The 25,799-nt window shown below is 38.4% G+C and overlaps 1 pseudogene; it reads right to left on the bottom strand.

Moving 5' to 3' along the window:
* Positions 1 to 1,565: 1,565 nt before the first annotated feature.
* LOC100429493 (uncharacterized) overlaps positions 1,566 to 25,799 on the bottom strand; it is a 39,553-nt pseudogene continuing 15,319 nt past the window's right edge.

The following is a 25,799-nucleotide window of genomic DNA, read 5'->3' as shown; positions in this document are numbered from 1 at the left end:
ATAATTTCTTTAGTGGTGATTTCTGGGATTTTGGTGCACCCATCACCTGAGCAGTGTAAACTTTATCAATGTGTAGTCTTTTATCCCTTGTCACCCCCCACCCTTTCCCCCAAGTCCCCAAAGTCCAATGTATAATTCTTATGTCTTTGCATCCTAATAACTTAGCTCCCACAGATAAGTGAGAACATGCGATGTTTGGTTTTCTCTTTCTGAGGTACTTCACTTAGAATAATAGTCTCCAATTCCAGCCACATTGCAACGAATGCCATTATTTTGTTTCTCACATCTTGAGGAAATACTGTAATCAACATAGAATATATTTCAGTTACCTTTATTCTTCAGTCCATGTCAATGAATGGAAGAGAAATTGTATGACATGTATGTGGCAAAGACTTGTTAGTGACCTGATCATAATTGACATGAGAGAGCTGAAACTGTCAACATAATAAACTAAAATTCTTAAGCAACAGCTTTGACTTAAAACATGTGGGACTTTCAGGTAGAGAATCTCTAGCTCTGCATTCAGTGTGAAAATGTTTTTATTTGCAATTTATTGTCAAATAACATAAGAAAACTTTACTTGGATGAACCTTTATTTGTATTTTCTGTGAATAAACATTCAGCCAACCACCAGGCTTGATGTTCACAAGAAAACACAGTGATAAAATGCTGCTAAAATGGAAAATAAGAGAGGAAAGCCTTTATAAGCTAAATAAGAACAGAAAGTCTTTCCGAGGGCAATGAATTCTCTTGAAATACCAAATACTTCTTACTGGAGAAGTTATGCAATGAAAAATCATGAGAAATCCTTTCTTCATAGAGCAGCACTTGTGGAAAATGTGAGATTTCACACTGGACAAAACACGGTCAGCATCTTGAAAGGAGAAAAATCTTCAATGGTAATTCATTTCTTAGTTGACGTTAAGTTTCTCACATTGAGGAGCTATCAAACCTGAAAATCACTGGGGATAAACCTGATAGATTTCTCATCAGAAAAGTGAGTCAAGAAGGTGGACCTCTAGAAAAAACTCTTAACACATAATTTAGCAAAATAATTCAGAAATTTGAGAAAATGTCGATTCATAAAAATGTGGCATGTAAATGTATAAAAGCAAAATGACCTGGGAAAAAATTGAATGCAGAATTATATAAGAAATTTCATTAAACTTTTCCAAAAGATCAATACTTACAAATATTGAAATAATGCAAAATAATACATACAAAATAATTATAAAATAATACTTACAAATATTGAAATATATATAACATGTATATACACATATATACACATTTTCTTTTTTCCAATGACATATGTATATATGTTATTTATATACATGCAGAGCTAGAGATTCTCTACCTGAAAGTCCCATATGTTTTAAGTCAAAGTCATTGCTTAAGACTTTTAGTTTATTATGTTGACAGTTTCAGGTCTCTCATGTCATTTATGATCAGATCACTAACAAGTCTTTGCTACATACATGTCATGCAATTTCTCTTCCATTCATTGATGTGGACTGAAGAATAAAGGTAACTGAAGTATATTCCATGTTGATTACAGTATTTCCTCAAGATTTGAGTCCTTTGGAATATTTAGATGTTAAAACTATAGCTGAAGTCTCTTCCACTTTCCTTACATTCATCATTCCTAACACCATGTCATCTAAAGTCAGAATACGTTCTGGAGACATTTGTAATTTTCTCTCCAGGGTGAATTTTCTCATGCTATTTAAGATTAGTACATTGACTGAAGTCTTTCCCACATAAATGGCATTCATATGGCTTTTCTCCAGTGCATGTTCTCTCATGTCATCTAAGGTCCAAAGATAGACTGAAAGCTTTCCACAAAGACATGCATGTAGCTTCTCTCCAGTGTGAATTCTTTTGCGCTCACAAAAGCCAGAGCTTTGACTAAAGGTTTTCCCACTTTTATCACATTCATAACATCTCTTTCCAAGTGAGTTCTCTCATATCTTTGAAGGTTTAAGGATTGAATAAAGGCTTTCCGACATTGATACACTTATATGGTCTCCCTCCCATGTGAGTTTTCTCGTGTCTTCTAAGGTGAGAACACTGAGTGAAGGCTTTTCCACATAGATGACATGCATGTGGTCTCTCTCCAGTGTGAGTCAGCTTGTGCTGTCTAAGGTGAAAGCAGTATAAGCCTTTTCACATAAATTACACTGATATGATTTACCTTTAGTATGAATTTATGAATTTATGTTGTTGGGGACGACTGATTACTAAAGGATTTTCCACACTGTTTGCTGATGTAGGGTTTCTTTCCACTATGAGTTAACAAACATTGAGTCATTGTGGAACTGTGAGTGCAATCTTCTCCCAAATCATTATGTTCAAAGAGATCCTCTGGAATGAGAGATTTCTCCATTGTTAAACTGGTGGATGTGTCTTTTCTGATGATAGGATGCATGGATACCATATGTTTTTTCCTAAGGGCACTTTCCCTGTATGGACTCTGGCCTTGAAGAAATTCTCTTCCTTCCCTCCACAGCTCTTTTCCATGTTCCAGCTGCAAAATTATATAGGATTTGCTTATCTGATACCTGAGGGACACCAGGTGACTAATGTTTTCCAACATCACATCTTTGTACAGCTTTCTATTGGATGTGTCCATCAAGAGAAAGCTCCACTCTTCTGGGTGAAGTCAATAGCTACATCTTCAAAGGTCACTTTCTTTAGTGAATGTGTTGTCAAGAGCTCAGTTTCTGTCTGTCTTCTTCTGGATTTTCACTTGCAGATGCTTCAGGCACTAAGAAAAGCTGGAGCTGAGTCAAGTTAGAGAGCTGAGCTGAGCGAAATACAGAAGTAGAGGAAGTGGCAGAAAGGCACTGGGAGCTCACTGGATCCCCAAGTAGCCCATTCCTGCCTGGCACCACAGGCATCCATCAGGAGGGTGGCCAGACGAGTAGGGGGTAAAACTTCACAGGAAGGTCTTGTCTAGCTGAACTTTGTAACAATTTGAATGGAATGAGAAGCCTCCTAGCCAGAACTCATATATTTCATTTTCTTTATCCACTCATTGATTGATGGGCATTTGGGCTGGTTCCACATTTTTGCAATTGCAAATTGCGCTGCTATAAACATGTGTGTGCAAGTTTCTTGTTTGTATAATGACTTATTTTCCTCTGGGTAAATACCTAGTAGTGGGATTTCTGGATCAAATGGTAGATCTACTTTTGGTTCTTTAGGGCATCTCCACACTGTTTTCCATAGTGGTTGTACCAGTTTACATTCCCATCAACAGTGTAAAAGTCTTCCCTTTTCACCACATCCACGCCAACATCTATTTTTTTTATTATGGCCATTCTTGCAGGAGTGAGGTTGTATCATATTGTGGTTTTGACTTGAATTTTTCTGATAATTAGTGATGCTGGGCACTTTCCATATGCTTGTTGGCCATTTGTATATTATCTTTTGAGAATTGTCTATTCATGTCCTTAGCCAACTTTTTGATGGGATTATTCATTTTTTCTTGCTGATTTGTTTGAGTTCTTTGTAGATTCTGGATAGTAGTTCTTTGTCGAATGGATAGATGAGGATTTTCTCCCACTCTGTGGGTTTCTTTTGCTGTGCAGAAGGTTTTTAGTTTAATTAAGTATCATCTATTAATCTTTGTTTTTGTTGCATTTGCTTTTGGGTTCTTGGTCATGAAGTCTTTGCCTAAGCCAATATCTGGAAGAGTTTTTCTGATATTATCTTCTAGAATTTTTATGGTTTCAGGTCTTATATTTAAGCCTTTGATCCATCTTGAGTTGATTTTTGTATAGGGTGACAGATGAGGATCCAGATTTAGTCTTCTACATGGGGCTTGCCAATTATCCCAGGACCATCTGTTGAATAGGGTGTCCTTTCCCCATTTTATGTTTTTGTTTGCTTTGCTGAAAATCAGTTGACTATAATTATTTGGCTCTATTTCTGGGTTCTCTATTCTGTTCCATTGGTCTATGTGCCTATTTTTATATCAGTACCATGCAGTTTTGGTGACTATGGCCTTAGAATATAGTTAGAAGTCAGGTAATGTGATGCCTCCAGATTTGTTCTTTTTGCTTAGTCTTGCTTTGGCTATGTGGGCTCTTTTTTGGCTCCATATGAATCTGAGGATTGTTTTTTCTAACTCTGTGAAGAATGATGGCTTTTTTTTTTTTTTTTTTGAGATGGTGTTTTGTTCTTGTTGTCCAGGCTGGAGTGCAATGGCACAATGTCAGCTCACTGCAACCTCTGCTTCCTGGGTTTAAGAGATTCTCCTGCCTCAGCCTCCCTAGTAGCTGGGAATACAGGTACCCTCCACCATGTCCAGCTAATTTTTTGTATTCTTAGTACAGACAGAGTTTTACTATGTTGGCCAGGCTGGTCTCGAACTCCTGACCTCAGGTGATCCACCCACCTCAGTCTCCCAAAGTGCTGGGATTACAGGCATGAGCCACTGCTCCCAGCTAATGGTGGCGTTTTTATGGGAATTGCATTGAATCTCTAGACTGCTTTTGGCAGTATGGTTATTTTTCACAATATTGATTCTACCCGTTTATGAGCATGAGATGTGCTTCCATTTGTTTGTGTCATCTATGGTTTCTTTCAGGAGTATTTTGTAGTTTTGCTTATAGAGGTCTTTCACATTCTTGGTTAGGTATATTCCTAAGTATTTTATTTTATTTTTGCAACTATTGTGAAATGGTTTGAGTTCTTGATTTGATTCTCAGCTTGGTCACTGTTGGTGGATAGCAGAGCTACTGATTTGTGTACATTAATTTTGTACCTTGAAACTTTGCTGAATTCATTTACTAGTTCTAGGAGCTTTTTGGATATGTCTTTAGGGCTTTCTAGATATACGATCATATCATCAGCAAACAGAGACAATTTGACTTCCTCTTTACTGATTTGGATGCCCTTTATTTCTTTCTCTTGTCTGATTGCTCTGGCTAGGACTTCCAGTGCTATGTTAACTAGAAGTGGTGAAAGTGGGCATCCTTGTCTTGTTCCAGTTCTCAGGGGGAATGTTTTAAACTTTTCCCCATTCAGTATAATATTGGCTGTGGGTTTGTCATAGGTGGCTTTTATTACCTTAAGGTATGTCTCTTCTGTGCCAATTTTGCTGAGGGTTTTCATCATAAAAGGATGCTGGATTTTGTCAAATGCTTTTTTTGTATCTCTTGAGATGATCATGTGATTTTTATTTTTATTTTTATTTTTATTTTTTATTTTTTATTTATTTATTTTTTTTTTGAGATGGAGTCTTGCTGTGTCACCCAGGCTGGAGTGCAATGGCCAGATCTCGGCTCACTGCCCGGGTTCACGCCATTCTCCTGCCTCAGCCTCCCGAGTAGCTGGGACTACAGGCACCCGCCACCTCGCCCGGCTAGTTTGTTTTTTTTTTTTTTTTTGTATTTTTTATTAGAGACGGGGTTTCACCGTGTTAGCCAGGATGGTCTCGATTTCCGACCTCGTGATCCGCCCGTCTCGGCCTCCCAAAGTGCTGGGATTACAGGCTTGAGCCACCGCGCCTGGCAATTTTTGTTTTTAATTCTGTTTGTCTGGTGTATCACATTTATTGACTTGCATGTGTTAAAGCATCCCTGGTCTGAAACCCAGTTGATCATGGTGGATTATCTTTTTGATACGCTCTTGGATTTGGTTCACTAGTATTTTGTTGAGGACTTTTGCATCTATGTTCATCAGAGATATTGGTCTATAGTTTTCTTTTTTGTTGTTGTGTCCCTTCCTGGTTCTGGTATAAGGGTGATGCTGACTTCATAGAATGATTTAGGGAAGATTTTCTCTTTCTCTGTCTTTTGGAATAGTGTCAGTAGGATTGGTACCAATTCTTTTTTTTTTTTTTTGTGAGACAGAGTCTCGCTCTGTGGCCCAGGCTGGAGTGCAGTGGCCGGATCTCGGCTCACTGCAAGCTCCGCCTCCCGGGTTTACGCCATTCTCCTGCCTCAGCCTCCCAAGTAGCTGGGACTACAGGTGCCCGCCACCTCACCCAGCTAGTTTTTTTGTATTTTTTAGTAGAGACGGGGTTTCACCGTGTTAGCCAGGATGGTCTCGATCTCCTGACCTCGTGATCCGCCCGTCTCGGCCTCCCAAAGTGCTGGGGATTACAGGCTTGAGCCACCGCGCCCTGCCTGTACCAATTCTTTAAATGCCTGATAGAATTCAGCTGTGAATCCTTCTGGTCCTGGATTATTTTTATTTTTATTTTTTAACCATTTCAATCTTGCCTCTTGTTATTGGTCTGTTCAGAGTTTCTATATCTTCCTGATTTAATTTAGGATAAATTTCCAGAAATTTGTCCATCTCTTCTAGGTTTTCTAGATTATACATGTAAAGGTGTTCGTAGAAGACTTGAATACACTTCCATGTTTCTTTGGGATTGGTTGTGATATCTTCCATAAAACAAACATATTTTTTTTTAAAGAGGGTGGACAAAGATTTATAAGGCAACGTTTAAAAACAGATGTAATTAATGATTTCAGACAACATAGATCTCAAGGGTCAAAACACTAAATGGTTAAAAGCAGGGTTATTTTTATCATGAACACTACATTGCACAATGAAGTTATAACAGTTATAAAACTTTATGCATGACTAACATCAACACCTACGGTCAAAAATTATCAGGACAAAAGGAAATGTGCAGAAATACTATAGCCCCAGAAAAATCTAACAGCCTTACCACAGACTTTGAATGATACAAGTGGTCACTTAGGTTTTTGGCTTCATATTCTTTCCATTGACAACTGCCCTTCTTCTAACCCTGAGAATGTTTTGGTGGCATTAATCAAGAGACTGTATCTTCCCCACCAAAGGCACTGAGCAAATGTAGTGGACACTGGATACTCCACTTCGATTCTTTGGGATTCCTTTTTGCCGGTTTTGTAAGCCCATTCCCAGCTTTTGTGTGCTTTGCCAGTAAGGCTTTGCACCTGAGCCCTTTGGAGGCTGGGCCTTGGGCACTGGGTCTGCCTTGTCTACATGTAAAGCTGAAAGTGCCTGGAAGTTTTATGGCCTTCCAATCTCTCCACACCCAGGGCTTCTTTGCCCCAGGATGACATGCTAGGAGGTATAATTTATGATCCACAGCTCTCATATCAGGTTTTGGAAATTGCAAGGCTTTTTTCCCCTTCTCTAGCTTTCCCCACTCCCTTACTGTTTTCTCTCAGAAGCATATACTTAAGAAATCACTCTCAATGGAATCTTTTGAGTGAGTCTTAAGACGTGAGTCTGTGAAACTTAACCTGAGATAGCACATAGCCTGAGCTGACCAATCAGAGTGGCTTATCTTTCTGACTCAAGAATTGGCCAGAGGTGGGCAATTTACCAAAACTGGGAAATCAGAGTCCTTTATCTTGTCTTGATTTGTGTGTTGGAAGAAAGATTGTTTCTCTATTTCTGTGATTACAATATGCAAGGAACATACGAGGCTAGATTTCCTAGAAGCTGATCTTGTTGTACATAGAGACTGCCTGAGAAAAGTAGAGACAAGCAAAACTACAAGATGAAGCAAGAAAGATAGTACCAATAAGAATTATTAATATAACAGGGATTTCCAAAACATATACTTAAGCAAAGGCTAGATCTAGGGATTCAAATGATAACTTATCATTTGAAGGGCCCCAGAGTGCCTGTGCCTTTGGGTGGTGTGACATCTCAATGTCACCTTGTTTGGACTGATGATGATCAAGCCCTGAAAACCAGACGAGATGATGGATGTCTTGGCAGATGCCTATGTAGATGGCCGACATTGAAGAGCAGACCTGCTTCATTCCTTGGCACTATGTAAACAACCTTAATTAAAGAGGAGAAGAGTTGAGCCCCAAATTCCACTCCTGGTGGAATAGGGACTTGAAACAGATATTAAATTGACTTGTAGAAAAATAAACTAGGCTGTATTTCTGCTGTGTTATGATTGAATGTATCCTCCAAATTTGATGTTTTGGAAACTTAATACCCGATGCGGCAGTATTAAAAGATGAGGCCTTTAAGAGTTGATGGGATCATGAGTGCTCTGCCTTCAGGAATGAATCAATCCATTAATGGAACAACAGATTAAAGGGTTAATGGATTAATGGTGCCTATACAAGAAAAGAGAGACCTGAGCTAGCACAACCAGTCTCCTCACCATGTGATGCCCTGTGGCCCCAATTCGGGAATCTTCAGAGTCCCCACCGGCGCAAAGGCTCTCACCAGATTTGGTCCCTCACCCTGAGACATTTCAGCCTCCATCACTGTACAAAATGCATTTGTTTTATTTATAAATTACTCATTCTAGGTATTCTATAAGCAACAGAAAATGTACTAAAACAGAAAATTGGTAGTGAAAAGTGAGGTGTTGCTGATAACAAATACCTGAAAGTGTGGAAGCTGCTTGGGAACTGGGTAATGGACAGGGGCTGGAAGAATTTGGAAAAATAGGCTAGAAAAAGCCTAGATTCTGGTGAAGCCTTAGAGGATAAGAAGACTAGGGAAAGTTTGGAAGTCCTTAGAGGTTGGCGAAGTGGTCATGACCAGAATGTTGATAGAAATGTTGACGGCAAAGGCCATGCTGATGAGACCTCAGATGGAAATGAGGAATAAGGTGTTGGGAATTGGAGCACAGGGCACCCTTGCTACACCATAGCAAAGAACACAGTTGTGTGGCCACACCCTAGGGCTTTGTGAAAAGCTGAACTTAAGGGTGATAGAATATCCCATGGAAGAAATTTCTAAGCAGCAAAGTGTTCAGGCTGCTGTGTGGTTACTTCTAACTGCTAATGGTAAACTTCTAGAGAAAAGGGAAACAGTAGAAAAATTTGGAAATTTATCAGCTTGGCTATGTGAAATAGCATTTTCAGGAGAGGAATCCAAGAGTATGGCCTAGAGAGACCATCTGCTAAGGAGATTGGTACAGAAAACAGAAATCATCAAGAGAATAGAAGAAAGACCCAGAAGGCATTTCAGAGATCTTTAGGGCTGCCCCTCTCATCGCAGGCCTGCAAGCCTGGGATGGCAGAGTAGTACTGGGATACAGGTCCAGGGAGGCTCCCTGCAGGATTGCAGCAGGCTCCTTGCCTGTGACTCTGCACCCCACACAAGGCAAAGCTGAACTGCAGCTGCGGAAGGTATAAACCTTGGCGGAGTCCACGTGGTACTAATTCTGCAGGCTTGCAGAGAGCAAGAGCTATAAATGTTTGGCAGCTTCTACCCAGATTTCAGAGAATGTTATGGAAATCCTGGGGACCTAAGCAGAGACTTATCACAGGGGCTGGAACCACCACAGAGAGACCCCAGTAGAGTAATGCGCAGCTGAAATGTGAGGTTGAGGCACTGCAGGGAGTCCCCACCAGGGCAATGCCTAGTGGAGCCATGGCCACTGCAGAGAGTCCTCACTAGGATAAAGCCTAGTGGAGCCCTGGGAGCAAGACTGCCACCATGACCTCAGAACTGTGAAGTAACCAGCAGTATGCAACATCTACTTAGGAAAGCTTCAGGCACTGGACTCCAACCCAAAGGAGCAACCATGTGGGCTGCACCCAGCAAAGCCATAGGAGTGCAGCTGTCTGAGGCCTTGAGGGCCCAGCCCCTGCTCCAGTGTGTCCAGGAGGCAGTGTGTGAACTCAAAAAAGATTATTCTCCAGCTCTAAGATGCAGTGTCTGTCCCGCTGGGTTTTGGATTTGCTTGGGGCCTGTTATTCTTTTCTTTTTGCCTATGTCTCCCTTTTGGAATGGGAATGTTTGCCTTAATCCTATACTACCATTGTGTAGACTGTAGGCTTTGGGCTTTTGAGTTGGTGCTGGACCAAGTTAGAATTTTGGGGCTATGAGGATGGAGTAAGTGTATTTTGCATGTGAAAAAGAAATGAATTTTTGGGGCTGGGGTGGAATGCTAGGGCTTGAATGTTCTCCAGATTTCCCGTGTTGGAAGCTTAATTTTCAATGTATAATTTTCTATATTTATATATATATTTTCTTTGAAAATTACTCCGTTTCAGTTATTCTATTATAAGCAACAGAAAAGAGACAAAGATATGCTGCATTTGAGTTTGTGACTAAAATTTAAACTCACTCTACTTCCTATTAACACTTGTGGGATGTGGTCAAAGGAACTTGGGAAAGCAGAACTTTACTTCAACTCCAATTCCCCACCCCCTCCCCCGCAACAATTCAGTCTTTGTCATGTAACAGGGCTTATGGAGTTAGTATAATATTTATTTTTAAAAGAAATATGTCAATTTCATATCAAGATTTTTTTGGCTTTTGCATTCAATTTAATAACTGTATAACAATTATTTACAAATACTTACAATATAATCTTGCTCTTCTGGCTATTCTAGCTCCTGTTTTTCCCAGGGCCTAGGAGAACTTTCCTTTTACTGATGTAAAACTTTATGGTCTAAACTGACTTACATGACTGTTCATTGTCTTGCTACAAAATCTTATATTTGGATGCAACTGTTGATGATACCCCAGTTCTTCTTTTTCTTCTTCTTCTTCTTTTTTATTTTGAGATGGGGTCTTGGTTTGTTGCCCAGACTGTAGTGCAGCGGCTCCATCATGGCTCACTGTAGCCTGGACCTCCTGGGGTCAAGTGATCCTCTCACTTCAGCCCCTCCCTCTTCCCCTCCCCGAAGTAGCTTGGACTACAGGCATATGCACCACCATGCCTGGCTAATTTTTGTTTTGTCTTAGAGATAGGGTTTTGCAATGTTGGCCAGGCTGATCTCGAATTCCTGGGGTCAAACAATCTGCCCAGCTAGGCCTCCCAAAGTGCTGGGATTACAGGCATGCACCACCGTGACCTGTCCAGTTCTTTTTGCATTTATTTTGTAACCCTGGCAAGTAATTACTTAGGGAAGACTAAGTGAAAGTCATGTGTCTCAAAAAAGAATGAGGAAATCACATTGATAATTTAAAAATGCAATTGCCTGCTTACATAAATTATATATTGAAGTGTATGAATACATTTCATCCCAAGTATATGTATTTTTATGTCCAAGTTTTGGGCCCACTCCCTCACTTGTGGTCTGAATTGTGGTGGAGGATATTAGATACCTATTTTTACGTGTTTGAGGAATCTGCAAGTGTTCAGTGCCTGCAGTTTGAAGATAAGTGAAATTAATTGATTTACCAAGTAGATGATGAGTTGAAGTATGTTTCCCTCTTCTTCAGGACTGTCAGTATGGCTCAGGATGTGGAAGAAATTGCTAAATAGTCTATCCATCTCCCTTGATCTTTAGTGAAAATTCCACCCCAAATTTGGCATAAAGTCTTCTGAGTTTACAGAACTATTGCCAGTTTTAAAAAGAATGATATTCATAGGTATTTTAATAGAAAGTTGGGGAGAAGCAAATTAGGCAAATCTAACCTGCTTCCTCAAGTCCCTGAAAAAAAAATCTCTTTTTAATTTCCTATTGTTACCGAATGGAGAGTATTTTTCTCCCTTTGATTTCTAATAACTGACATAGCAGGTTTTGCTTGCACTTCATGTTGCCACAAAATTGTATTATTCCATTTTATATTTTTCCTCTTGCTTTTCCAAATATTTGTGCCACCCTAAGCATTTTCTCCTCTTTCCAAGCCATACAGATTCATAAACATTAGTATCTTTTCTTAAGCCCGCTGTAGTTAAACGTGTGTCAGGTTGAGCCAGATAGAATCTCATGAAACAGTCATATCAAGCAATGAAACATATGGATATATACAATTCATAGTTTATTCTTATTTTTAGCAATATAGCCTTTTTTTTGCCTAAAAAGAAGACATCGAAAGCAAATATTTAAAAATTCTTTTGTAAAATATATATAGTAATCATCTACATGGATGTAGCAAATAATATTCTTACAATTACAAATATTTTTAATTGAATTTTTAAAATATTCCCATCTGTCATACAAAAATGTTGGATTATATTATCTCTATATACCGTTTCTAGCTCTAAATTTCCCATCTGAAACCTTAGTGTTAGTAGAATTTGGTGGATTTTTTGAAAGCAGTTTGGGTCACAAAAATTCTTTCCTAGGAAAGAATATGTGACAATTAAGAGGTCTATTCTTCAGAAGTTTGAGTCATACCAAGCCACACATGATTCATTGTTCATCTTTTAGTTTACGCTAGATGAAGAATTCACAAGATTTGAAAAAAAATGAATACATTATCCCAGAATAAATTTTGGTCTCTGAAGTTTTGATATATGTTCTAATAATGAAAATAGTACATTGATGATGAGGTAGAATTTTATAGAAAAAGAAGAATAGTAGGGCTTTTAATGCATATATTCTCAAGTCTTAAGAGTGTATCTCAACAGGATAAATGCAGATCAACTTTTTAAAAAAAAACTAAAAAAGAGTTTCTTTAGTGTGTCTTAATTCATAATTTTAAAATAGTGATGCATATGTTGAACATCTTTCTAAGTAGGAATATAGGTAAAGAGACAGACTGATGATAAGGCGGGAAGCCTTTAAAACTGAACACTGAGCAGGGCTGTGGCAACTAGAATAATCACAGTCATTGAGATTCTTATTCTTAGTCTGAACTCTTACTCAGAAAGGGCTACTTCATTCCTGATTATCTGTCTGCCAGGTTCATCTGCTATGATTTCCCAGACATTTATGACTGTTATATTTGTAATGATTTTCCTATGACAAAAGTACGAGAAGCAAAAATTGCACTGCTGTTGGTTAATGAAATAACAGCTGCCCTAGAGCAAATCTTTCTCAGTAGTGGGAATGGGTTAAAAAAAGGAAATAAATATTTACTGAGTTTTCATACTCTGTAGTTGGCACCATACCAAACCCTTAGCAAATATAATGTGTGAAGGAAATTGTTTATGGAGACAGTTCTAGAACTACACTTTAGTCATATGTATCTCAATTAAAATCCAGGCTCTCCTTTGTCTTCCTTTCTCTGTTCTTTGAAGATACAGATAACTTCTGTATATTCCCATTACTGAAGATTTTTTTTTTTAACTTTTATTTTAGGTTCAGGGGCACATGTGCAGGTTTCTTATACAGATAAATATGTGTCACAGGAGTTTGGTGTACAGATTATTTCATCACTCAGGTAATAAACATAGTACTTGATCCTTATCCTCCTCCCATCCTCCACCCTCAAGTAGGCCCCAGTATCTATTGCTCCTTTCTTTGTGTCTATATTTAATCAACACTTAATTCCCACTTATAAGTGAGAACATGTGGTATTTGGTTTTCTGTTCCTGTGTTAGTTTGCTTAGGATATTGGCTTCCAGCTCCATCTAAGTTGCTGCAAAGGACATGATCACATTGTTTTTTATGGCTCTGTAGTACTCCGTGGTGTACATGTAGCACATTTTCTTTATCCAGTCCACCACTGATGGGCACTTAGGTTGATTCCATGTCTTTGCCCTTGTGAATAGTGCTATGAATTAACATATGCGTGCATGTGTGTTTACGGTAGAACAATTTATTTAACATATTCCTTTGGGTATGCACTCAGTAATGGGATTGCTGGGTGGAATGGCAATTCTGTTTTAAGTTATTTGAGAAATCGTATGGCCGGGAGCAGTGGCTCACGCCTTTAATCCCAGAACTTTGGGAGACCGAGGTGGGCGGATCACGAGGTCAGGAGATCGAGACCATCCTGGCTAACACGGTGAAACCCCGTCTCTACTAAAAATACAAAAAGTTAGCCAGGCGTGGTGGCGGGCGCCTATAGTCCCAGCTACTAGGGAGGTTGAGGCAGGAGAATGGCGTGAACCCGGGAGGCAGAAGTTGCAGTCAGACGGCGCCACTGCACTCTAGCCGGGCCATAGAGTGAGACTCCGTCTCAAAAAAAAAAAAAAAAAAAAAAAAGGAAATCGTCAAACTGCTTTCCACAATGTCCAAACTAATTTACATTCCCACCAAGAGTGTATAAACATTCCCTTTTCCCTGCAACCTCACTAGCATCTGTTATTTTTTGACTTTTTATCAATAGCCATTGTGACTGGCGTGTGAGGGTATCTCGTCGTGGTTTTGATTTGCATTTCTGTAATAAGTGATGTTGAGCATTTTTTCATACGCTTGTTTTGACCACACGTGTATCTTTTGAAGTGTCTGTTCATGTCCTTTGCCCACTTTTTAAAATGTGATTCTTCGTTTTTTTTTTTGCTTACATTCCTTATGGATTCTGGATATTAGACCTTTGTCAGATGCATAGTTTGCAAATATTTTCTCCCATTCTGTAGGTTGTCTGTTTATTCTGTTGATAGTTTCTTTTGCTGTTTAGAATCACTTTATTTTAATTAGGTCCGATTTGTCAATTTTTGTTTTTGTTGCAATTGCTTTGGCGTCTTCATCATGAAATCTTTGCCAGATCCTATATCCAGAATAGTATTTCATAGGTTATCTTCCAGGGTTTCTATAGTTTTAGGTTTTATATTTAAGTCTTTAATCCACCTTGAGTTAATTTTTGTATATGGCTACCCAAGATTTTAAGATCTAATAGAACACCAATGATGCCAGATTTATTTTGCTTTCAAGTATAAAACTGTGTTATAATATTGTCCCAATGCCTTCTTAATCTAAACAGACTCCTGACAACCTATGCTTGTCACCAACCCTTCTCCTCCAAATCTGATACACCTGACTCTCTGAGAACCTGTGCTAAATGAGTAAACTCACGCAGCTGTAACATATGCTGCCACCTCCTGGCATCTTTTAAAAAGGTAAAATCTGGTAAGAAAAGACTTGGTTCAGATGCTCTTTGCAAATATACTACTCGAATATGGCCCTTCATATACTTATTCTCCCTTCTTGCTTAGAGTTATCCACTTTTGGGAAAGCAAAATAATCTTGAGTAGGTCATCTGTTCTCTTAGTATGTCTAACCTGATAGAATTTTGAAACTTTCTGGTGATTCTGTTTTGCCATTTACTATGCAGCAGGGCAGTAGTTGATGCTCATGAGGGAAAAAAAAAACAGATGAACTCTTTGATGAATATAAGTTTTCCTACTATTTATACTACACATACAAATTTGAGGCAGAAGCCATGACATTCACCTGAGCACTTGGCCATACTAAGTCAAAATTAAATGAAACATTTCTTGCCACATTACTACATACTTGCTTTAATTTTAATTGAAATGACCCAGTAACATTTGCAATAAGGTAGCTAGCTGCTGGTAAACTATGCCATGCATATGAAAACTTTTAAAATTGTATTACTACTTCATATGAAATAGAGCAATGCTAATTCACTGGATTAAATGGCTAATTATCTTTAAAGTGTAAACAGGCCAGGCGCGGTGGCTCATACCTGTAATCCCAGCACTTTGGAAGGCCAAGACGGGTGGATCATGAGGTCAGGAGTTCAAGACCAGCCTGGCCAAGATGGTGAAACCCTGTCTCTACTAAAAATACAAAAATTAGCTGGGCGTGGTGGCAGGCGCCTGTAATCCCAGCTACTTGGGAGCCTGAAGCAGGAGAATTGCTTGAACCCGGGCAGTGGAGGTTGCAGTAAGCCGAGATTGCACCACTGCACTCCAGCCTGGGCAATAGAGTGAGATTTCATCTTAAAAAAAAAAAAAGTGTAAACAATCTGAATTGAGGCATTCTTAAAAATGTTACATCAAGAAAAACAACACGAGAAGCATGATAGATACATTTTGAATTGTGAATGACAAAAATTCTTGTAATCCATGTGCTTATTGCTCGCTTGAAAGAACAGTCAAAAGTAGATTGATCAAGGGTAGTTTTGTTTTTGTTTTTGTTTTTGTTTTGTTTTGTTTTGTTTTGAGACAGGGTCTCACTCTGTCACCCAGGCTGGAGTGCAGTGGTGCAGTCTCAGCTCACTGCAACCTCCGCCTTCTGGGTTCCAGTGATCCTCCCACCTCAGCCTCTTGAGTAGCTGGGACCACAGGTGCATGGCACCATGCCTGGCTAATTTTTATATTTTTTGGTAGATATGGGGTTTTACCATGTTGCCCAGGCTAGACTCAAACTCCTTAGCTCAAGCGATCTGCCCACCTCAGCCTCCCAAGTGTACTTTTTGCTTTAGTTATTGTTAAATGTCTAGTACCCGCCATAAGGCCTAGCATGTAGTAAGCTCAATGATGTTGATTGAATGAACAATTAATTCCTAGCTCTTTTATTTGTAAAGATGCCCAATTCTTCACATTAATTTATGAAATGGTGTTTAAACTTAACAGTAGATACAACCTTTACAATAAGCAAATGTGTTTCTCTTTATATGTTGCTGGTCAAAATGTGGTTCCGGGGTCAGCAGCCTTGGCATCACCAAGGAGCTTGTGAAATTTACTGAATCTCAGGCTCTACCCCATACCTACTGAATCAGAATCTGCATTTTAATAAGATCCCCAGGTGATTCATATGCACATTAGATTCTCAGAAGCATGGCTTTAAAGGACCTAAGCTGTAATTATTATTTCCGTTTTCCATGTAGCTATAGAATTTATTGTCCCATAGATTTCTGTTTTCCTAAATAAAATTATTCTGTGACCAGACTTCTCACTACTTTCTGACCGAGTCAATGCAAAATAAATTTTTCACATCTTTGTTTCCTTCTTTCTTTTCTAAGATTGCTCAGGCTTAGCAACTGTGTGAATTCCTACTCCTGAGCTGTGAATCAGGGGGCTTTTTTTTTTTTTTTTGGAAACGGAGTTTTTGGTCTTGTTGCCCAGGCTGGAGTGCAATGGCGTGGTGTCAGCTCACTACAACCTCCACCTCACAGGTTCAAGCAACTCTCCTGCCTCAGCCTCCTGAGTAGCTGGGATTACAGGCGTCTGCCACCACACCTGGCTAATTTTTTGTGTTTTTAGTAGAGATAGGGTTTCATCATGTTGGCCAGACTGGACTTGAACTCCTGACCTCAGGTGATTCCAGCCGCCTCGGCCTCCCAAACGGCGTGGTGGCTCATGCCTGTAATCAGGGGGCTTTTTATAAGGGTAACTCTCTTCTAGGGCTCCTTGATTAAAAACGTTTTAAATGATTGAACCAGTGGTTGGCTATGAAGACATTACTGCTTATACAGTTTACTTCTTTAAAAGTGTGTTTGTTGCAGTGCAGACTCAGCACTTAAGGGAAGACTTCCTGCCACAAAATATCTGTAACTGCTCCTGAAAGAGAAAGCAATTATCACAAGTCAGTTAGGTCTTAAAACAAAAAATCAAAACAAAATAAAACAAAAACAAACGTTTTACTGAGATCACCCATGTGCAAATTTATGAAGGGGTTGGATCACTTGTTAATTTTATTTTATCTGCTTTTCACTTAATTGTTATTAACTCAACAGCATATTTTTTATTAGAAAGAACGTTTTGTCTATTTTTAACTCACCTAAAGTTATTAAGATTTTTAGTACAGAAAAGCACTTATGGTGGTTGTTAATTATTCTACTCATCGTAATGAGATGCTTACCTAAAGTAGGTATCTTCAAAGTCAGCTCCTGCATCCAAAGCGTGCGTACCAGCTGCAGGGGAGCTGCAGGTATGCCTGGTATCAGGCCATTCTTTGCCTGAGGAGAGGTCTGTATATGGGCCTTTAGGCTAATGGCAAGAGAAAGAAAATGCATTTGGAAAAAATAAAGTGCCACCACATGTGCAGGCTTCCATCTTGGTACTTTTCACTCTGTAGAAATTGCTTGCTAGAAGGTTGTAAAAAGTCGTGGAAAAAGCCTGGGACTTTGGACTGAGACAGATTCAGGTTCTGTGACTTCGTGAGTACTCTCAGAACTCCATTTTTTTTTTTTTTTAACAGTAATAGTTTTGAGCTTTGAGATATTTATTATCTTGTGGTTATTATTTTGTAGTATATTTATTTACTGGTTTATTATTTTCTTTTCTTATGAAAATATAACTAGTGAGGGCAAGTGACTTGTTGGTCTATATGCCTGTGTCTAGCATACTGCCTTGCATGTAATAAGTGCTCCCTGTAGATGACTGCATAAATGAAATAGTGTTTAGGTGTGTACTAATAGTTCAGGTGCTACATGTTAATTCATTCTCATGTTATCCTTGTAATGTAACAATAATTAACACTTACTGTTCCCGACAATGTTCTAGATTCTCAGTGCTTTACATTTGTTAACTCATCTGATGGTTTTAACAACCATTTGATGCTTCTAAGTAGGTATTAGTGTTATAATTTTCATTTGCAGATGAGGAAACTGAGGAACAAAAAGGTGAAGTTGCCCAAGTTAACACCCATAGACAATTAAGCTAGATTTTGAACCAGGTGGTTTGGCTTCAGTATCCATGTCCTTAACCCACCCATATAAAGTGGTTCATCAGTGCTCCCTTTTGTGGGAAAGGAAGTCAAGATTTAGATAGATTCTCCATAATCACACTTTTGAAAGTTGGCAAAGCAGGGAACTGGGCCTGGGATACCCATGTACAGGCTAGAGTTCTTTCCATGATATCACAGTTCTAGACATTTTATTATGATCCCAGAGACATAGATTTCCAAGGAGAGTCAATGTCTGTCTCCATTGCCAAAAAGGTCAAGAACATTCATCATGAGGAGTATAGTAAAAACAAAATAAAACTTCCCTATACTTCAGCAAGAAACTTTTACATATAAGCCAGTAATATCCTTTGTGATTCCGGTCAACACATCTTTAAAAAAGTGTGTAAAGATGTTAGGGAAAGTCTAACAATTACATGGAAAAGGGACGGCAGAGCTGCTGTGTAAAGGCATATCAGCAAATGAGTGAGTTTCAATTTACGAATACAAGGACTGACAATAAATTCGAACTTGCCTGACATCTAAGAATGACAAAGTATATTGCTGACTTTTAAAATAATCCCAAAGAACCAATGAAGCTTAAAATATTTAAGTTTTTAGAGTTTAGGGTAAATACTAAGTTTTAGAGGTTGGATTGTAAGCTAATGGAAATTTCTAGAGCAGTTGGAATGAATTTATGAATGTGTTTTTAAGGTTTTAGATAAGTAAACGGAAACATCACTAATGTGTCATTGCAGAAAATTTGGCTTTATTGTTTGTTTCTTAATTTTTTTTTTAAAAAATATGGTTTTTATAGAGATGGGGGTCTCACTATATTTCCCAGGCTGGTCTTGAACTTCTGAGCTCAAGGCATCCTCCCACCTTGGCCTCCCAAAGAGTTGGAATTACAGGTCTGAGCCACCATGCCCAGCCTGTTGTTTGGTTCTTGTCCTTGAGATATACATCTAAGAACTTGGTGTCTGGAATCAAAGGGTCTGAGTTTGAATCTTAGCTCTGCCCCTTACTTGTTATGTGACCTTGAGCAAAGTTTTTAACTTCTTGGTTCCTCAGTTTCTTTATCTGTACAATGGGATACTGATGATCCTCACTTCATAGGTTTAGAGAGAATTAATTGAATTAATTTTAAATGAAATTTAATTATATTTTAAGCACATGAAAATGCTTAAAACAGAGACAAGCATATAGTCAGGGCTCAATAAAGGTTGGCTGTTACCATTAGCTATTGTGAACGCACAGATGGCATGAACTGCCTGCCCGTTGTCTAAGTTAGTAATTCTCTGCTTTAGGAAAATAATGCAGAGGTATTTCAGTAAAAGAACAGGGAAATATCGTTCTCCATACCATGTGGGCACTTCACTGTGGAATCCTCTAGTGATATGTTCAAGTTATCTGTGTGGGGTAAACTGCGTTGTTATAACTGTTTCCAATCATTTGCATTTTCTAAGAGAAAACTGGAAAACGCTGCATCTGGCAAAGATGGTGAGAGCTCTCTTATTAAACCTGCGTCTGCTGTGCTACTTCAAGTGATTATTTATAAGGCACATGGGAAGGAAGCTGAATCAAGAAAATGACTAGGTAAATACCTAGTAAATGGTTCAAAGGCTGGGCAAAAAATAAACTGTGACTGAGGAGTTACCTCGCTCCTGATTGGGTCGGTTAGAAAAAAACAAACAAACATGTAGACTATTAATGTCAGGAAATTGGTTAGAAAAAAACAAACAAACATGTAGACTATTAATGTCAGGAAATTGATTCTCTTGCATGTAGCAGTGGTCTAGATTTTACTGGAACAATTGGTTAGAAAGTAGAAACCAGTTCATATAAAATAAATTCCAATGTGTGCTTCAGACAACAAAGAGAACAAAAATGCCTGACCTCTGTTACAAAGGCTGCAACTCCAAAATAACTTCAAAAGCACTGTAAGTTTAATGAGGAAAACATCCAATTTTGTTGATAAAACAAAAAAATTGGATGATTGTGCTTAGACCTTTTCTTTTCTGAATGACTGAAGAATTCTGTATACTTACATATATTACGAATTGGTCTAAAGAAGCTGTGAAAAATTGGAGAAACTCATACTGTCATGTATTTGTATTGTAAATAGGCTCAATTCTTTCAAAAATCCATTGATACTGTGTAACAAAAATTATAAAAATGCTTCATACATGTTCACTGAATTCTATCACTAGACATTTGTTTTAATCAAACAATTTTTTTTTTCTCTCTCAACGAAGACTCCCTCCTTGACCAAACTTTAGTTATGCTTTTGAGTCCTCTTCTCAACTAGCTCTGACCTTGGCTTTCTGGGTGCCTGTCCTGTTCTTGCATAGCTCAGTTCAGTAAAAATCTGTGCCCTCCCCCTGTCCCACTGATATTGGGTCACCCTTGATATATAACCAAGTTCATCCCCTACCTTTGATTTATAAGTCCTTGGCCCACCTTTAGCAAGAATCCTGTTAGGTCAGTTTAGCAAGAATCCTCCTACCTTGATGTCTCCTCTTAGTAATTTTCCATCCACTGATCCCCTCACTCTGTTCCTTGGTTATAAACAGTCTTGAATAAAGTCTTCCTTACTGCCTTAATGAGTGCCAGAATAATTACACACACACACACACACACACACACACACACACACACGTATGATTATATAATTCTCTCTCTCTAATATATATACATACATTGGAGAGAGAACTAAAAGTGCAGTCTAAATATTTAATAGGAGGAGATTGACTAAATGAATTAAAAATTATAATATTTGAAATAGTATGCTGGCATTAATAGTCATCGACAATAGTATGCTGGCATTAATAGTCATCAACATTCATAGAATGCCATTCTCCATACTGTACTAAGTGCTTCACGTGCTGGGCCTCCGAAGGAACTGAAAGCTACCAGGAACCTAAAGCAGCAGTGCTGTCCATCTCATGTCTTGCTTTATTCTTCTCTTCAGCAGTGGCTTCCTCTGTTCCTCAGATCTCGTGGCAGATAACATGGCAGCTGCACATTTTTATTGAGGAGTAGACTTTTCTCCTTTTGTCTCCAGAAGAGAGCAGTATTGAAGTTGTAGGAGCCAAGGTAAAACTCTTCCTTTGCCCTCTGAAGGTTTGCTGAACAATCGACTGACAAAAGGCAGATTAATAGGAGAAATGGCATCCAAATTTATTTGTGTGCACAGGAGAAAAACCACAGAGTGATTACCCAGTATCCCAGTCGGTAACTGGGGAAGGGAAATGGAAAAGTGTGGATGATTTTCGGAGCATAGTAACTGATTTTCAGGGGAATTCAATGAGCTTGGAGAGCATATAATGGCCTGGTACAAAATCCATTGGGCTTGAAGAACCTACGATGGTTTGTGACAAAAGTCTGTCCAGGTTTGTTGACAGACTTCAGCTTTTCTTCCTGTGATATTAGTTCAGTTAATAAAAACTCAAGGAAGAAAACAGAGGTCATTGTTTCCTTTATTACCAGGTCTAGACTTCAGGCAGAAAAGGGATCTTCGGAGAACAACTTCATCTTGTGCTTTGAGAGAGACAGGATTGAGCGAAAGGAGGTAGGGGGAAGGTCAAAGAAACCTTAAGGCTGCTTCTTCAGTTCAGCACATCACAGTGCCATGTTTTGGTTTCTGAACCCCAACAGATGAAACAATTCCATTCTTCTTCCTATTCCTGTGACATGTTCCTCCTCATAGGAGGAGGACTGGTATATGTTACTGGTGACATCAAGCAATACACTGAGGTTTGCTAATTAATGATGAGGTCATGGCTTCAGATTGTGGGTGGCACAGTCCCATGTCTCTCTTGTCTTTTGTTAATTCATGGACCTGTGTTGCCACTTGTCCTTTGTCTCCTGGTAGTAACCAGACCAGACCAAAGATGGTCTCTGGCAAGCTCAGTTTAGTTTCTAAGCCCAAAAATAGGTTACTAGATCAATTGGAACCTGCGCTGTGGGCCCAGAGAAAATTATTTTATAAGAATAATTCATTTCAGGCGAGGTCTTCATTTCAGGAGAGACCTCAGCCCAAAGTTGTGTGCCCCAACAGGAGTTAACAAAGCTCTTAGTTTGGGGATTATTTGATTTTGCCTGACTCATATTGCTTGGTCTGTACTTTGCTCTGTAAACAGAACAAAGGCACTCATCCTTTCTCAGGTGTTAGAATACTACAAAGGGAAGAAGGCAGTGGTGTGCTAGCAAATTGGCTGTCTGTGTGGAAAAAGACCGGATTTGTAACAGCTGCTGATTTTTCTAATGTAGGTACTTTCACCATGGTCTATTTCCAACTCCCAATGGTTTGACAACTGCTTATGGATGAAGTTCCTCAGTTCTGATCATCAGCTCTCTGAGTGTGCTCCAACAAAGTTGTAAAGTGAGTCATTAAGCTTCGTCCACCACAGTGAGAACAACTTTTCCTCAATCCATTTCCCAACCCCTGGGGAAATTTCTGAGCGGCCCACCTTGTCTATTAGGCTTCTTTCCCTAGTTTTATCAGGTATGACCAGGGAACCATGACTACATCGTAGAAACATGGTTGTTAGGAGTCTGTGATAATAGATCAGGGGCAAATTTAGGGGTTAATGTGTGCTGGAATAACATCCCAGTCATAGGTTGGGTCTCTCCAAAGCAGATCCTAAGACAAAGACTTATGTACAGGAAGTTTACTTAGAAATATGATTCTGGAAAGCAGAAGTGCAGAACCAAGAGGAAAGGAAAGACGAAATAAAGATGCATTATTAACTTCTACAAATCTGACCCCTCTGTCAATGTGAGTTACTAAAAGAGTAATCTTCTCAAATAATACATAGTAAGAAATGAGCTGGGAGTTGCCAGTCTTCACTGGAGCTTGAGAACAAATCCAATGCAGATGAAGGTAGAACTAAGAGAGGTGCACAAACCAATTCCAGTGACATCACTTGAATCTCTGGATTGAGATATGCTGTATGTACCATTCCCCCTTCTCCAATTTTGTCATGTGAACCAGTTCATTTCTTTGTTGTCTAAGCCAGTTTGAATCGTGTTTTCTGTCATTTGCAACCAAAGTGTTCCAACTGCTATACTTCCACAGTAAAAAGCTCACATTGTATTCCGGTTGGTAGTGTCTTCTCCAATAGATTGCCACCTCCTTGAGTTAAGGCCCTATGCATCTTATTTAACTTGCATCTCCAGCATCTAACAAAGCACCTGGCGTGTAGTAGAAGCTCAATGCATGTTGGATTGAAGGAATATGTTACATTAATTTGACATCTGTAATCCTGATCATTTCTAGTCTCATCAATGCTTTCTTAAAGAATGTGAGTGGGTTAAATTTTTTTGTGAAGGGAAGAAGAGAAGATACGAATTTGCAAGAAAATGTGATAAAATGCATTTACTCGGGGAAAAAAAGAGGCTGGTTATGTGAAAGAGTTAACATTGTAAACATAATAAATATCCTTTGACCATTTTTTCCTTGTTGACTGTAATACAACTAAAATGTTAATGAAGGTACAGTTATAATTCACTCATTTACTGTACCTAACCTAAGGAAATTTTTTTCTGACTTTTTTTATTCCTGAGGGAAGAATCTCTATATAAAATGAAGACCAAGCAAGGAGAAAATGTCATGATGTTGATAATCTTGTTTAGCCTAAAAGAGTTACCATGAACAATTATGAGCTTATTGATTAGAAACTCACAAAATAAAAGCTTATTCATAACCTACTTCATACTTTTATATTAAGACTACACTACTTCTTCCCCTTAATTGAAATCCTTTCAGAATGAGAATCTATAAAGTGGAAAGTTCAGGAAGTCGATAATTTAATCTAACTATCCATCATTCTATCTGCATTTTTTTGCACATAGTTTGCTGAATGAGCACTTAAAGCAAACTTAACATAATATATTTAAATTATACATCATCTTCCAAATTGAATTGTGAAGGCATTATCTGGGATTCTTACCATATAACTTTACTATTGGTAAGAAACTCATGGAAGTTGCAAGTGCTATTCAAATATATTTCTCTAGAACCCAACATTTAGAAAAACAATGCAGATTTAAAAAGAATAATATTATCATTAATAATACAAATGTTAAAATCTTAATATTTGGAGGTCTACAGTAAATTTTAAGCAAACTACAAACTCTATTTCCCAAATCCTGATATTCTCACTAAGCCAAACATTAGCAGCTAATACATTTCAATCCCTAAGTAACCCCTTGCCTTAGACTAATGGCAAGCTTTCAAAAAAAAATTTCTTTTTGTAGTCAAAATTCCAGATTCTGAATCAATAGAAAAGAAAAAAAATTTCGTCCTCCTTGCTTTTTAGTAGGATCCAGAAATCAGAGGCAAATTAAGTGTGATAGAGCAGTTCATGCTTCCTTCTTACCAGATAAGGGACTGACATGTCAACATTGGCTTCCTCTAGGCTTGACAATGCCTGGGTTTCTCTGGGTGTATGTGTGGCTGTATCTGTGTGTGTACAGACTATTCTGAAGGCTGAGCAGATGATTTGCAGATGTATTCCAGACATACACAAGATTGGAATGCATCAGTCATGACTCTGCATTTCTATAATGTTTATCTTTATCCCTAAATGTTCACTCTATATTTTCCTCTTCCATAAACCTTTCTGAAATAAAGTCTTTCTTGATTAATTTCCTTTAAAATCATTTATGTTAATTAGGGAAATTATTAAAATCTGAAAAAGCCCTAATACTATGATTCTGTAATGTGAATTTGAGGTTAGAACATTTTAAATTAATGAATCTCTGGTAAAAATGAAATATTTTACCTCCTCTGTAATTAATAAAATTTCATTGCAGGATTAGGTAGGTATCTGGTCAGATAGAGAAAAGACAGCTTTAAAATCTAATGTCTTCTCTTGATTTATTAAGAACCCTTCCTTATTTTTTTTCTTCCTCCCTCCCTTTGACCCTTCCTTCCTTTCTCTCTCCTACCCTTCCTTTGCTTCCTCTGCACTTTCATCTCCGCCTCACTCCTTACCCCCTTTGTCTGTGTCTTTTTTCTTTTTTAAAAAAGATGATCTCAGTTTGGAATAAACATTCTTGCGAAATTGGCCAGGAATTTTGCCAAGCTTAGTGTGTACACGTCAGCTGTTTTCTGGAAAATAATTGCACCATGTGACAATGTCTATTATTTTAATTAGTACTGAGGAATGCCTCCAAGATATTTCATCAGGTCAGTATTTCTTACATAGGCAATGGCTTTTTATTTCCTGATGTGCTGATTAAGCAGATAAATGACATTTTGACATCCTGTAGAGGTGAACAAAATAATTGCTATAATTAATAAGCCAGAACTCAAAGAGGTAGTAAACCATTCTCCATGTATTTAGGACCTGCAGCCTGAGGAAGCTGAAGTATTCAAATTACCCAAAGGAAATGTTAACCCAACACTACAAGCATGGGAAGGCCACTCTCGGGGAAGGCCTTGACATGTCTTGGGAGCTCAAAGTGCTTTGTCATACAGTCTCTAAGGTTTAGCTAGTCATCTGGGATCTGTTGCATTTCCAGAATACTTGCATGTTTGCATACTAAATTCAAGAAGTATTAATTTCAAGATCTGAAAAAAAGAGTCACTTTGTAAAACTGTATGGG

This window comes from Macaca mulatta, chromosome 5, assembly GCF_049350105.2.
Source record: "Macaca mulatta isolate MMU2019108-1 chromosome 5, T2T-MMU8v2.0, whole genome shotgun sequence".
Taxonomy (NCBI): Eukaryota; Metazoa; Chordata; class Mammalia; order Primates; family Cercopithecidae; genus Macaca; species Macaca mulatta.
Note: the sequence above shows the minus strand (reverse complement) of the source record. Positions and strands in the feature narration are given on the sequence as shown.